Genomic DNA, 14,267 nt, shown 5'->3' on the forward strand with positions numbered 1-14,267 from the left:
GGGGGGGGGGGGGGGGGGGGGGGGGGCCTCGAGCTAGGAGTCTGATTAGAGCTTCCACTGAAGCCAGACAGTCTGATAAGTGGCTTCCTTGAGCTGGAGGCATTCTCATCTCTCAAGTGATAGCTGACTCTCACCGGCCATAGATAAGGAAAATCAGCTAGCCTGAAGAGAATGAGCAAAGAAAGTCAGACTCCACTTGGATGGGTGACCTGCTAGGACTGAGAGTCCTGAGGTCTTCGCCTGTAATTAATGGCAAAAGTTCAATACTAATGGAAGAGCGTGAAACAAGCATTAAATAAAGCACTGATGGTTTCACACCAGCTGATTAGCTGGAGCTAGCAGAAAGAACATCAATGTACCCAGATGGTAAACGTGCTCAGGAAGTCCCCCTGTAGATATAGCAGTTAGACCTTTTAACAATCAAGATCCTGTTTTACCCATATCAGTCCTTCATCAGTGTCCTACTATTTATGAGAAGAGATCCTGGAGGAGGTGTGCTCTGAAAAGAAAGGGTTTAGAATGGGTGACTCAACCCTACTCGAAAACCATGACTGGTTGCAAGATGTTATGCAAAAAGAGGTTGTTGGGTCAGTCTGAAGACAGATTTGGATTTCCTTTCTGGGTTGATCTACCGGATGGAAGTGTTTGAACAGTGATCTGCTTGATTTGCACTGAGACCTAGAATACAAAGAAAGGAGTGATTCCTTATCAAAAGACATTTACCTCAAATGACCACCCTGCTCCCAAGTAAAATGGAGAAAGTTTCCTGAAGTCCTTCAGAGGAGTTTCATGGTTTGACTACCTTACTTCACATGGAAATGGAAAGGCCTGTCAGTCAAGGTGCTCCTTGGAATGGACTCAGGCCCACTTGCTCCTAGCAGACACCTATTCTCTGATTCCATAGTGGATTTTTGAATGGAAGAATGCCTTGTATTTCACAATCAGGTTCTGTTTCTCTGAGTTGTGTCTTCCTTAATCTGTCTCTCCTACAGATAGAGGTCTTGAATTTATCTTATTTCTGATTGTAGGCTCCTGAGTTTTGGTGTACTTCACACTCCCAAACTCAGTAATATGTTTAAATAAAAGCCATTTTCAGATGCATGTGCTATACCACTTACTGGCTGTGTGACTTCAGACAAAAAATTTCCTTTTCTGAATCTCAGGTCCTCATCTATAAAATGAGGTTAGCCTGGAGCAGGAATTCTTAACCTGGGGTCCATGGATCTATGTCTAATAGATAAGGATCTGTGAGCTTGAATAGGGGGGAAATTAATCTCTAAGTGAAATTTAGCATTTCTTTCTATCATAGATTGAAAAAGATATTCTAAGGAAGGGTGCATAGGTTTCACAAGACTAATAACAATGGTCTATGACATGAAAAAAGTTAAGACCGCCTGGCCTAGGAGGGTTCTTAAAGTTGGAATGGATTTAAGCGGCTATGAAGTCCAAACCATTCATTTTAAAAATGAGAAAACTGAGGCCCAGGGAGATTTAAGTGACTTCTCTGAGGTTGCATGACTTTTAAGGTCCCTTCGGTCACATTTTATTACTCTTAAGTCCCTGAGTGTCTTAAATCTGTCTAGCTATTATTTACTTGTCTCATAGAGTTAGAAGGGACCTAGGAGATAATTTAATCCAAATCCTTCATTTTACAAATGAAGAAGCTGAGGCTCAGAGAGTTAAGTATAATAAAATAAGAGACCTTTCTGAAGACAAATGTAATTTTATTTCAGTTTGTGTGTATATTATACGTACATATATGTATGCGTGTGTTTGTGAGAGAGAGATAAGTAAATAGGAACATTTTCACAATATTCCTAGCCTGCTTCTTGACTATCCACTCTCTGGCTGTCTGATTTTTTTGATGTTTTCAAGCCTTTCACAGCCTTGAAATACCTGGCTACTTGCCAATACCTGGTTTTCTTTTGTTTTGTTTTGGTTTTTTTTTTCCAAGCCCGTCTGTTTTCTGGGCCTCTTCAGTACAATGGAGTATCTGGGTCAAGTTGACCTCTTGTTCTTTCAAAATTGAACATCATTTTGTATGTTGGCCTCATCTTGTGCTGTTCCCAGATTTTTGCCAGTTCCTGTAATTTGCAATTGAATTCTTACAACATGATTGCTAAGAAACAACAGATACTCCCAGGATATTCACTCTTTGCAGACTCTGATAGTTTGATTTTCCTTAGTAGATTATTGATCCATAGATCAATACCTAAGAAGATTTGGTAGATACAAGGTATCCACCCTTTATCTCAGCAGCTAGCATTTGCTGAGGGCTTATTTGTGTCTGGGAGGAGTGGAAAAGAAGAAGCTTCTTTATCCCAAGGCTGGAATATAGGGGAAAATAAAGTAAACGAGTCCAGAGGCCTGGGCAAGGTCTATTGATAAAAGTAGAAGGTAGTCTGTGGGAGCCAGAATGCCTTCTCCAGGTAGGCCCTTCATCTCTACCCTCAGTCTGTACCTTCGGAGTAGGGCATTGCATGACCTTGAGGAAGGAAAGAGCAAGGTACTTTGGGCCTTCCAACCTAATCATTTATTAGTAAACATTTATTAGATTGTCTACTCTAGGGGCAGCTAGGTGGTGCAGTGAATAGAGCACAGGCCCTGGAATCAGGAGGACCTGAGTTCAAATACAGCCTCAGATACATGATACTCACTAGCTGTGTGACATTGGGCAAGTCACTTAACCTCAATAGCCTCATGGAATTTAAAAAAAAAAAAAGGAGTGTCTGCTCTATTCAAGGCATCCTGCTAGGTGCTAAGGATGCAAATGAAAAACAGTCCCTGCCCTTAAGGAGCATAGATCCTGTTGGGGTGGGGATGGAAGACACAATATGTATATACCTGACTATTAACAATTAAGGATATCAGAAAGGCTTTCTGTAGGAGGTGGTTGAGTTGTCTTCGCCCCCCCCCCACCCCTGTGAGGCAATCGGGGTTAAGTGATGTGCCCAGGGTCACAGAGCTAGTGAGTGTCAAGTGTCTGAGGCCACATTTGAATTCAGGTCCTCCTGATTCCAGGGCCAGCGCTCTATTCACTGTACCACCTAGCTGCCCCAGACCAGGAGCTGAGTTTTGAAGGAATATGGGGATTCTAAGAGATGGAGTAGGAAAGTAGTGCTTCTCAGACATGGGAACCTGCCTGTATAGAACCATAGGATAAAATACAAACTCTTGGACAGGAGGTAGAATGCTAGATTTTGGGGCAAAGCAAATAGACCCTTTGTACTGGATTGTAGAGTGTATAAAGAGGAATAACGTGGAATAATCCTAGAAAGGAAAGCTGAAACCAGATTATGAAGTGCTTTAAATCGAGTTGAGTTTGTTTTTTTCCCTAGAAGGTTTTTTGAGCATGTGAGTGACATGATCAGACTTGAATTTTAGTAAGATTATCTTAGCAGCTATAAGAAAGATGGATCAGTGAGACTAGAAGCTGGGAGTTCTATTAGAAGGCTGTTGAAATCATCCAGGAGAGAGTTGATAAGGGCCTGAACTCCAGCTATACCTGTGGTAATGAAGAGACGGGGATTGATGTGAGATAGTTTGTGAAGGTAGAATCAGTAAGCTGTGTGACCCTGGACAAGTCACTTCACCTTGTTTGCCTCAGTTCCTCATCTGTCAAATGAGAAGAAAATGGCAAACCACTCCAGTATTTCTGCCAAGAAAACCCCAAATGAGGTCACAGAGAGTTGTACATGACTGAACAACAAGGAATCAATAAGACTTGGCAACCAATTGGTTACGAGAGTGAAGGAATGGGAGAAATTAAGAATGACTCGGAAGTTGGAAATGTTAGTGACCGAAAGAAAAACTGATTAGAGGTTGAGGAGAGGCAGAAATTTTATGAAAGCATATGATAAACTTGTAGAGGTGGGCCTTGTGCTATGTGAAGACAAGGTGAAGAATCCAGAGTTATTTACCCCAGAGAAGAGAAGACCAGATGGTCAAGCAAGCTGTGTTCTTGTGTTTGAAAGGTTAACATAGGGAAGAGGGAATAAGCATTTATGAAGTACCTAGTGTGCCAAACACTGTGCTAAGTGCCTCTTTTTTTTTTTTAAACAAATATTTGAGAAGGGAAGAGAGATTAGACTTATTCCTCTTGTCCTCAGAGGGCAGGGCTGGGAATAATGGGTCAGAGTTTTAGAGAAGCAAATTTAAACTGTTATGTAAGGAGAAAATTTCCTAACAAGGAGAACATTCAAAAAAATGTGATCACTTGTCAAGACTTTCTGAAGGCATTATTCAGATTATGGGTTCTACCAGATGAGACCTCTGAAGCCCCTTTTTAATTCTGAGATCTTATGATTTTGGGAGGGCTTAGTAGAGAGTTTTGAACCTGGGGAAGAAGGGATCTCAATTAGAGCATGCTGAAGCAAGGGAAAAATTGAGGTTGAAGGTCATCACAACTAGGAATTATAGATTTAGAGCTGGAATGAACCTTAGAGGTTATCTCATCTAAGCCCTTATTTTAGAGATGAGGTCACAGGGGGTTAAGTGTTCCCAAGGCCACATATATTACAAGTGGTAGAGAGCCAGATTTTGAACTCAGGCTCTTCAAGTACAACATGGGTAATATGTGGTGTATGCTGGAACGGTCATATGAAGATGACAATTGTATCACTATTTTCTCAACATTACCACCTCAATCACCTTGACTCCTGGGTTGACATTGTCAGCAGCCTGCCCTCCAGCACTTTGGGTATGACATCTGGCAGATGTGCCCTGGTAAGCCAACTGTATGAAATGCTGCTCCTCACTTAGGGAGATCAAAGTGACAGCCAGTGCTATAAATAACTGGCAGGTTTCTCTCATTGCTGGTTATTGCCCTGCTGAAATCTGCCTCCAGCTTGACCCATAGGATCGTAGATTGAGAGCTGGAAGGGATCCTTGGGCAGCTGGGTTACTCTGCTATGGACTATAGTGATAGTAGTAACTGGTGCTCTTCCATCTGCTGGCTTCCTTACTACCAGCAAGTCAATGTTTGGCTCCTTTCTTTCTAGACAATTGGCACCAGCTTTGGTCAGATTTTCTTTATCATTAGCTAGGTGAGAGGGGTTCCTCCTGGGGGACTCATATCTGTTTCTATTGGGAGGTCCATTGGGGGTCATCTGGGGAAATGATCACAGAACCAACCATAGGAGGCCCATGAAGAGACTGATACCTGAACTTGATGTGAGGTTTTAACTAAGAGGTAATTAAACATGTGGTAGCTCACCATGACAGATTTTGAAATTGCCTGTATGATTAGGATATGATTATATATTAATCTTCATGGGCACTCTCCCAAGAATGGCCTCAGAAAGCACTGATCCCTTGCCCCGGGCAGTCTCAGAATCCATCTAGGATGCCTGGGTGGTGGGAATATCCACCTCTATTCCCTCTTTATCTTTCACTCCTTTTCTCCCCCCATTCCCCTTACCTGACTTCTTAGAGAACTTGGATGAGATGTGAGTCAATCAACTCCTTTCCTTCCAATATGATGGAGGACCAGCAGGACCTACCATATGCCACTGCCTTCTAAGGTCCTGCAGGCATTGCCATCCACCTTTCCTCTGAACCCTGTAGTCCTCTGACACTCTCATCTGAACTATTTAAGGACTTCTATCTCTGCATGCTTAGCATTCCTGGGCCCTTCCATTTACTCTACAGCTGAATTTTCTTTCTAAATGTTGTCTCTCCCACCTAGAGTGTGAGTTCTTGACAGCAGGGACTGCCTCCATTTTTCTATTTGTATACCCCAGTGCTTAGCCCAGTAAGTATAGTTCTGGAAATATAGTAAGCACTTAATAAATATCTTTTCATTCATTCATCCATTCATTCATTCATACATAGCTTCTGTTGAGTCTAAAGGTGCCAGTTCCAGAAGGGATGAATGATCCACTGCCCACCTTCTTCCCTTTCCCTCATAGATGCTAACCACAAGAAAACCTATTTTCAGAAGAATGAAACACTGGTTTGGTTATCACTAACAGGTTTATTGAGGGTGCTTCTTGAGAACAGTGTTCCCTAACATATACCTTCTTGCCTGGAGAAGGCTTTCAAGTTTCCCCTTGCCCTTTCTAGGATAGTGAATGTATCCTTTGTTGCAGAACTTTAGAATGGCATACAAGAATTAAATTCTAACATAGGTTCATGTCCTAAAGAATTAGTGGTTCTTTTTTTATTTTTTTTTTTAGGAAAAAAAAGTAAAGATAACAATAGCCTGGGTTACCACATTGAATTTTCCCATTGGCATGGGATCTTCCAGTCCGAAGAGGCTTACCATTCATATTTATTGCAGGAGTAAGAAGATTACTTGAAAATTCTGAAGTAAGAGGGACAGACTTAACTATGATCTGAAGTGAGTTGGAGAATGCACATGTATCCAGGGAAGGTTTCATAACATACAATCCATACCCTGACTGGAGGTAGCATCCTCTGGTTCCTAGACAAGGAGGATTTACTCTTACTAAGACATTGAAATAGACAATTGTTGGAAAATGGCAGGTCCTTGGGCTGCCTTTAAGGGAGGAATGTCTACCACCCTTTGAGGCATCAAAAGGCTGTGATAGTTTTTCACCGAGAGCAGGACCTCTCTACATCTTTAATGCGCTTTTAAAGGGATGAATCAATGTCAGTTCTGTTCGTGACTACTCTCTTATGAACAAGTAGGACAAGCCTTTTCTTCCTGTTGTTCCTGCCTACCTGCCTGCCTATGGGGATGCTGCTGCATATGGGGATAAGCAGTGCACACTTCACAGGTATCTGTGGATGCACCCAAGAACTCTCTGAACTCAGCTAACATTTTGTAAACATTTCAAAATACATCTTTGTGTGGGAACAGCATGCTTGAGGGCATTTTAAATACCCATTCTCATTCAATCAAGCATTGTTGAGTGGTAAAAACAGGACTCTCCACCTCTGAAACTTCCTTCCTCCTTATAGACAATCTTGTCTACATTACACAAAAGGTGTCTAACTGCTAACACGTAGCTGCTTCCTCATCCAAAAAAGAAATATTGCTGCAACTGCAAACAGGATTTCCAAATTGCATTTGGAAAAGTGTGTCTCACATTCCCAAACTGAGTAATCATATGTCTAAATGAAGGCCATTTTTGGATGCAAGTACGAGGAAGACTGATATGACCCTTAACTATGTACTGTAGTTTTTCACATATACATGCATTTTTCCTCTTTGACTCTAGTGTTGATTTTTTAAAAATTACTTTGATTTTCCTTTTTTTAATTTTTAAATTTTTTTTTCATTTTTATTTTTATATTAATTTATTTTGATTTATCAATAATCACTTCCATATACTTTAGAGTTTAAAATTTTTCTCCCTCTTCCTCCCTACCACCCTCCCCAAGACAGCGCACAATCTGATATAGGCTATACATTTACATTCATATTAAACATATTTTCACATTAGTGATGTTGTAAGTAAAAATTAAAAGCAATAGGAGGAACCATCAGAAAGAGGAAACAAAACTCAACAGAAGAGAAAAAAAAATAGCAATCCAACTTCCATAGTTCTTTCTTTGGATGTGAATAGCATTTTCCATCACAAGGCTTCTGGAGATGTCTTAGATCCTTGTATTGCCAGGAAGGGTTAAGTTTATCAATACTAGTCATCACAAAACGTGACTGTTATTGTGTACAATGTTTTCTTGGTTTTGCTCTCTAGTGTTGATTTCTAACCATTGTCTTGGCCTGGATACTTGGCATACCTCATCCCATAGTTCTTGAAAGGTTTTATCCTATTTCTTTCCCTTCAAGAAACAAGGACAGATGGTTACAGTCTTGGCATCTCTCACCAAGAGCATCTCTTTGCTTTGCAGGGTCAAGGGAAAAAACCAGATAAAATCTCTTTGCTTAAAAGAGCCATATTTATAATTGGGCAGAAATTAGATATAGACTAGTAACTTACACCATATACCGCAATAAGCTCCAAATGGATACACAGTGTATAAATATAAAGGGTTACATCATTTAAAAAAATAGAAGATACTAAAGGGAAGGACCTTTTACAACTGGTTAGGGGGAGAATTATTATCTAAATAGGGGACAGAGGTATTCATAGAAGAGAAGTTGAGCAATTTTGATGGCATAAAATTCAAAAACTTCTAAAAACCAAAATCAATTAAGTTAGAATGACAAGAAACTATTGAATGGGCAAAGAGCCATATTTGTAGCTGGCAGGACATAATTTTAATTAAAAAAACTTTCAAACAGTATTTTTTTCCATATAAGCTGTCCCTAAACTAGAAGTTATATTAGGGAGAAGAAAATATTCAATCTCCTTTTTACCATAGGCACTGGTTGGCTAACCTGTCAATCAATGTCAATCCAGCCATTGATAGTTGTTAGACCATAGATGACTCACCTGATTGTAACTAAAAGTTCAACCAGATAGTAACAGTGTATATAATAGTGTGAAAACAGTGGATAGATCCTTCTCTTTCTAATTCTGTTTATTCAATATAACAAGATCTTGAGTATGTTTAAGAGTTGTAAGATGTCTGCCAGACTCTGAGCAGCATCAGATACTACTGAATCTATAGACTGCTAGCCAGTGTTTCTACCATTTTATAATTAACTGTAGAGGATGCCTAGAGTTCCAAATGCCTCAGTTATGATTACAGCTCTAGAGGTTTTATAATAATGACATAGACACAGCTGGGTCTATGACAGGAAGATAAGAACAAGTTACAGGGAGAAAGAATAAGAATCATGGAATATTGATGACATCATAGAATGTTGATGGTAAGAAAGGATCTTAACATGGTCATTTACTATACTCCAACCTCCTGCCCAGTGCAGGAATCTCCTCTATACATTTGACATCCCTGATGGATGATCAGGATGTCAGAAGCATAAAATGAATGTGGGGAAAGTATTTAGATATTACAGTCCTTATATATAAGATGATATAAGGAGTCCTGAATCTGGAGAAGACTGGAATGATCACTTACATTAAAAAAGGAAGTTGCTGGAGCTTGAGTCTAGGTAGCACAGTGAATAGAATGCTGGACATAGAGTTAGGAAGACCTCAGTTCAAATCTAGTCTCAGATACTAATTATGTGACCCTGGGCAAGTAACTTAACTGCTATCTGCCTCAGTTTCCTCAACTGCAACATGAAGATAATAATAGCATCTACTTCACAGAGTTACGAGGATAAAATAAGATAATATTTGTAAAACCTCAGTACAGTGACTGGTGCATAAATATTAGCTATCAAGGTAGCTAAATAGAATTGTGAATAGAATGCTGGGACTGGAGTCAGGAAGACCCAAGTTAAAAATCTGGTCTCAAACTCTTAATAACTATGGGACCTTGGGCAAGTAATTTAACCTGTGTTTGCCTCAGTTTCCTTAATGTGTAATGGGGATAATAATAGCACCTACCTCTGAGGGTTGTTGTGGGAATCAAGTGAGATAATAATTGTAAAGTGCTTAGCATAGTACCTGGCATGTAGTAGAAATAGAAATATTAGCTGCTATTATTGTTCTTATTTATCCTCGGGCTGGACGAAGCATATGAGTTTGTGTCTTGGTCATAACTAAATGCTTTACTCTGCCTCAAGTCTCATAGTTTCCAACTTCCCATTTGGTAGTTCTTTCCTTCTGTAGAGTCTTTATGGTGTAGTATTGGACTTGAAGGCAGGAAGATGGATTCAAATCTCCTCTGACATTTATTAGAAATGACATGGGACAGTGGTCACCATGGGCATGTCACTCTCTGAACCTCAAGCAACTTCCTAGAACTTATCAATTAAATGATAAATAGCTTGTTATCTGCTTTGGAGGAAGGAATTCCCACCCCAGAAATTCCTCATATTGAAAAACATCATAAATCATTTATGTCTTTTACAGGGAAAACCAGTCTAGAAGGGGTTGGAAGCTCTCAAAAATAAAACTCTAAACGCATAAAGACAAAAATAATCTCAATGAGGGGGAAAAAAGAGAGGTTGCCTGAACAGACCCTATATAGATACATAGGGAACTCATCAACCCATTTAGATTTTTTAAAAATGAGAATAAAAACAGTCCCAATTTATATTGCCCTTTAAGGTTTGCAAAATACTTTGACATATATTCTCTCATTTTAGTCTTTCAATAGCCCAATGAGAGGCACTGTCATTCTCATTTCACAAATGAAAAAACAGAGTCAAAGAATGAGTGACAGCGAATAAATACAGAAGTTTAGCATCGACCTATAAGAATCGTGCCAGGAGTGCTGAAGCCAAGAATGACTTGAGGCTGGCAAGGAAGTCCAAGGACAGCAAGAGGCATATTTTATTTATTATCATATATTATATTTTTTATATTATTGGGAAATAGAAGAGCATCAAAGAAGCGATGGGACCATTTCTTAAAACAGATGAGACAATGGTAAGTGATGATGCAAGAAGGTAGAAATGCTCAGTTCTCTCTTTTTTTTGCGCTTCTGATTTCTCTTCCACTGATAAGTATCTTTAGAGTAGGAAAGGACAGCACAAAGCTAATGAGGAGCTGATATCCCCAAATAATGAAATAGAAAATACCTAGCGCCTCTTTATGAGTTCAAGTCACTTATCCTAGATGAACTACATTCTCTGCTACTGGAAAAACTTGAAGAACCATAGGACTGGTTAAGGGCAAATGCCCCAATTTCTGACAAAGAGGAGAATAGAATGTGTAGACTCTAGGCCAGTGAGCTCTAATTCAATTCCTGTCAAGATTCTAGGGTGTACAGGGTGTCCCAACCACTTGAATAATTAAAGAAATGATTAGTGATCATCTAAGGAAGGCAGCAGTGATCCCAAGGAATTATAATGGCTTCATCAAGAACAGGTCATGCCAGACTAATGTTCTAGCCTAACAGTATCACTGAACTGGTAGACCAGGGGAAGGCTATAGTTTACCTAGATTTTATTTTATTTTATTTTTCCACTTAATAGTATTTTATTTTTTCCAATTATGTGTAAAGATAGTTTTCAACATTCACTTTTATAAGAGATTTGATAGGATTTTATCAGGAAAAGTTTAACTGCCACTTTTAATTTTTACATTAAGGTCATTTCCACATAGATTCTTCCCCTACCCAGTGAATCTTCCCTTGTAACAAAGAAAAAAATATAAGCCAAAACAACCAGATCAGTGACCATGTATATAACATTCCTCAGCCAAAGTCTTCCTTCTGTGCCCCCAATGAAAAGGAGGGGAAAGGTTATCTAGATTTTAGGAAAGCATGTAACAAAGTACTTCGTGCTGCTCTTGAGGAAACTATGGAGAGATATGGCTACATGAAAGTTTAATGAGATGTTTTCGAAACTGGTTGAAGGTTTTTATGATGCAGATATGGTGCTGATACCTAAAGCAGGAAGTGCCAAAACAAAGAAAATTATAGACCAATTTCCCTAATGAATATAGATGCAAAAATTTTAAAGAAAATGTTAGCAAAGAGATTACAACAACTTCTCTCAAGGATAATACACTTTGATCAGGTAGGATTTATACAAGGAATGCAGGGCTAGTTCATTATTAGGAAAACTATCATTGTAATTGACCATTCAAAACTAAAAGAAATCATATGATTATCTCAATAGATGCATAAAAAGCATTTGACAAAATACAACACCCATTCCTATTCAAAACACTAGAGAGCATGGGAATAAATGGAGTCTTCCATAAAATGATAGCATCTATCAAAAACCATCCCCAAGCATTATATGTAATGGGAAAAAGCTAGAAGCATTTCCAATAAGATCCGGGGTGAAACAAGAATGTCCATTATCACCACTGTTATTCAATATTGTGCTAGAAATGTTAGCTGTAGCAATTGGAGAAGAAAAAGAAATTGAAGGAATTAGAATAGGCAAAGAAGCAAAGCTATCACTCTTTGGAGATGATATGATGGTATATATATTTTTTATTAATTTATTTTGATTTATCAACAATCACTTCCATATGCTTTTGAGTTTAAAATTTTTCTCCCCTTTCCTCCCCACCACCCTCCCCAAGACAGCACACAATCTGATATAGGCTATACAAATACATTCCTATTAAACATATTTTCACATTGGTGATGTTATAAGTAAGAATTAGAACCAATAGGAAGAACCACCAGAAAGAGGAAACAAAACTCAACAGAAGAGAAAAAAATAGCAAATATATGCTTCAATTTGCATTCAAATTCCATAGTTCTTTCTTTGGATGTGGATAGCATTTTCCATCATGAGGCCTTTGGAGATGTCTTAGATCCTGGTATTGCTGGTAAGGGTTAAGTTTATAAATATTAGTCATCGTACAATGTGGCTGTTATTGTGTACAACGTTCTCTTGGTTCTGCTCACTTCACTCAGCATCAGACCATACAAGTCTTTCCAGGTTTTTCTGAAGTCAGCCTGTTCATCATTTCTTATAGCACAATAGTATTCCATTACATTCATATACCACAACTTGTTCAGCCATTCCCCAATTGATGGGCATCCTCTCAGTTTCCAATTCTTTGCCACCACAAAAAGAGCTGCTATAAATATTTTTGTACATGTGGGTCCTTTTCCCTCTTGTATGATGTCTTTGGGATATAGCCCTAGAAGTGCTATTGCTGGGTCAGAGGGTATGATGGTATATTTAGAGAATCCTAGAGAGTCAAGTAAAAATTACTTAAAATAATAAACAAATTATAAAATAATTTGGTTTTTAATTTATAATAATTTATAAAATAAATCCACACAAATCACCAGCATTTCTATGTATTATTAACAAAACCCAGCAGCAAGAGATAGAAAGAGAAATTCCATTTAAAATTACTGCAGACAATATAAACTATTTGGGAGTCTACCTGCCAAAACAAATGCAGGAACTATATGAACACAATTACAAGACAATTTTCACACAAATAAAGTCAGATCTAAATAATTGGAAAAATATCAGTTGCGTATGGGTAGGCCAAGCTAATATAAAAAAAAACTGCAATTTTACCTAATTAATTAACTTATTCAGTGCCATACTACCAAAAAATTATCTTATAGAGCTAGAAAAAAACAGTAACAAAATTCATCTGGAAGAACAAAAAGTCCAGAACATCAAGGGAACTAATGAAAAGAAAGCAAGGGAAGGCAGCCTCGCTGTACCAGATCTTAAATTGTATTATAAAGCAGCAATCATCAAAACTACTTGGTACTGGCTAAGAAATAGAGTGGTGGATCAGTGGAATAGGTTAGGTATGCAAGATACAACAGTCAATGACTATGCTAATCTACTATTTGATAAATCCAAAGACTCCAACTTCTGAGATAAGAAATCACTATTTATCAAAAACTGCTGAGAAAACTGGAAAAATGTATGGCAGAAACTGGGCATAGACCAACATCTTACACCTTATACCAAGATAAAGTCAAAATGGGTACATGATTTAGATATAAAGACTGATACTTGAAGCAACTAGAAGAGCAAGGAATAGTTTACCTTTCAGATCTATGGAGAAGGGAAGAATTTATGACCAAAAAAGAGATAGTAAACATTAAGAAATGCAAAATGGTTAATTTTGATTACATTAAATTGAAAAGTTTTTGCACAAACAAAGCCAATGCATCCAAGATAAGTAAGGAAGCAGAAAACTGGGAAAGAATTTTTGCAACCAGTGTCTCTGATAAAGGACTCATTTCTAAAATATTTAGAGAACTGAGTCAAATTTCTAAGAATACAAGTCATTCCCCAATTGATAAATGGTCAAAGGATGTGAACAGGCAGTTTTCAGAGGAAGAAACTAAAGCTATCTATAGTCATATGAAATCCTAGGTCTGTATCCAAAAGAGATCATAAAAATGGGAAAAGGACCCACAAATACAAAATATTTATAGCAGCTCTTTTTGTGGTGGCAAGGAATTGGAAATTGAGGGGATGCCCATCAATTGGGGAATGACTGAACAAGTTGTGGTATACGAATGTAATGGAATACTATTGTACTATAAGAAGTGATGAGCAGGAAGACTTCAAAAAAACCTGGAAAGACATGAACTGATGCGGAGTGACATGAGCAGAACCAGAACATTGTACAGTAGCAGCCACATTGTGGGATGACTGACTTTGATAGACTTGGCTCTTTATAGCAATGCAAAAATCTAAGACAACTCCAAAAGACTCATGATGGAAATTACTATCCATACCCAGAGAAAGAAATATGGAGTCTGAATGCAGATGGAAGCATACTATTTGCTCTCCTTTTCCTTTATCACTTTGTTTTATTCCTTCACTCTCGTGGTTCCTCCCATTAGTTATAATTGTTCTTTACATCATGACT

The sequence above is a fragment of the Vombatus ursinus genome, unplaced genomic scaffold (assembly GCF_900497805.2).
Source record: "Vombatus ursinus unplaced genomic scaffold, bare-nosed wombat genome assembly UNPS02009205.1, whole genome shotgun sequence".
NCBI lineage: Eukaryota > Metazoa > Chordata > Mammalia > Diprotodontia > Vombatidae > Vombatus > Vombatus ursinus.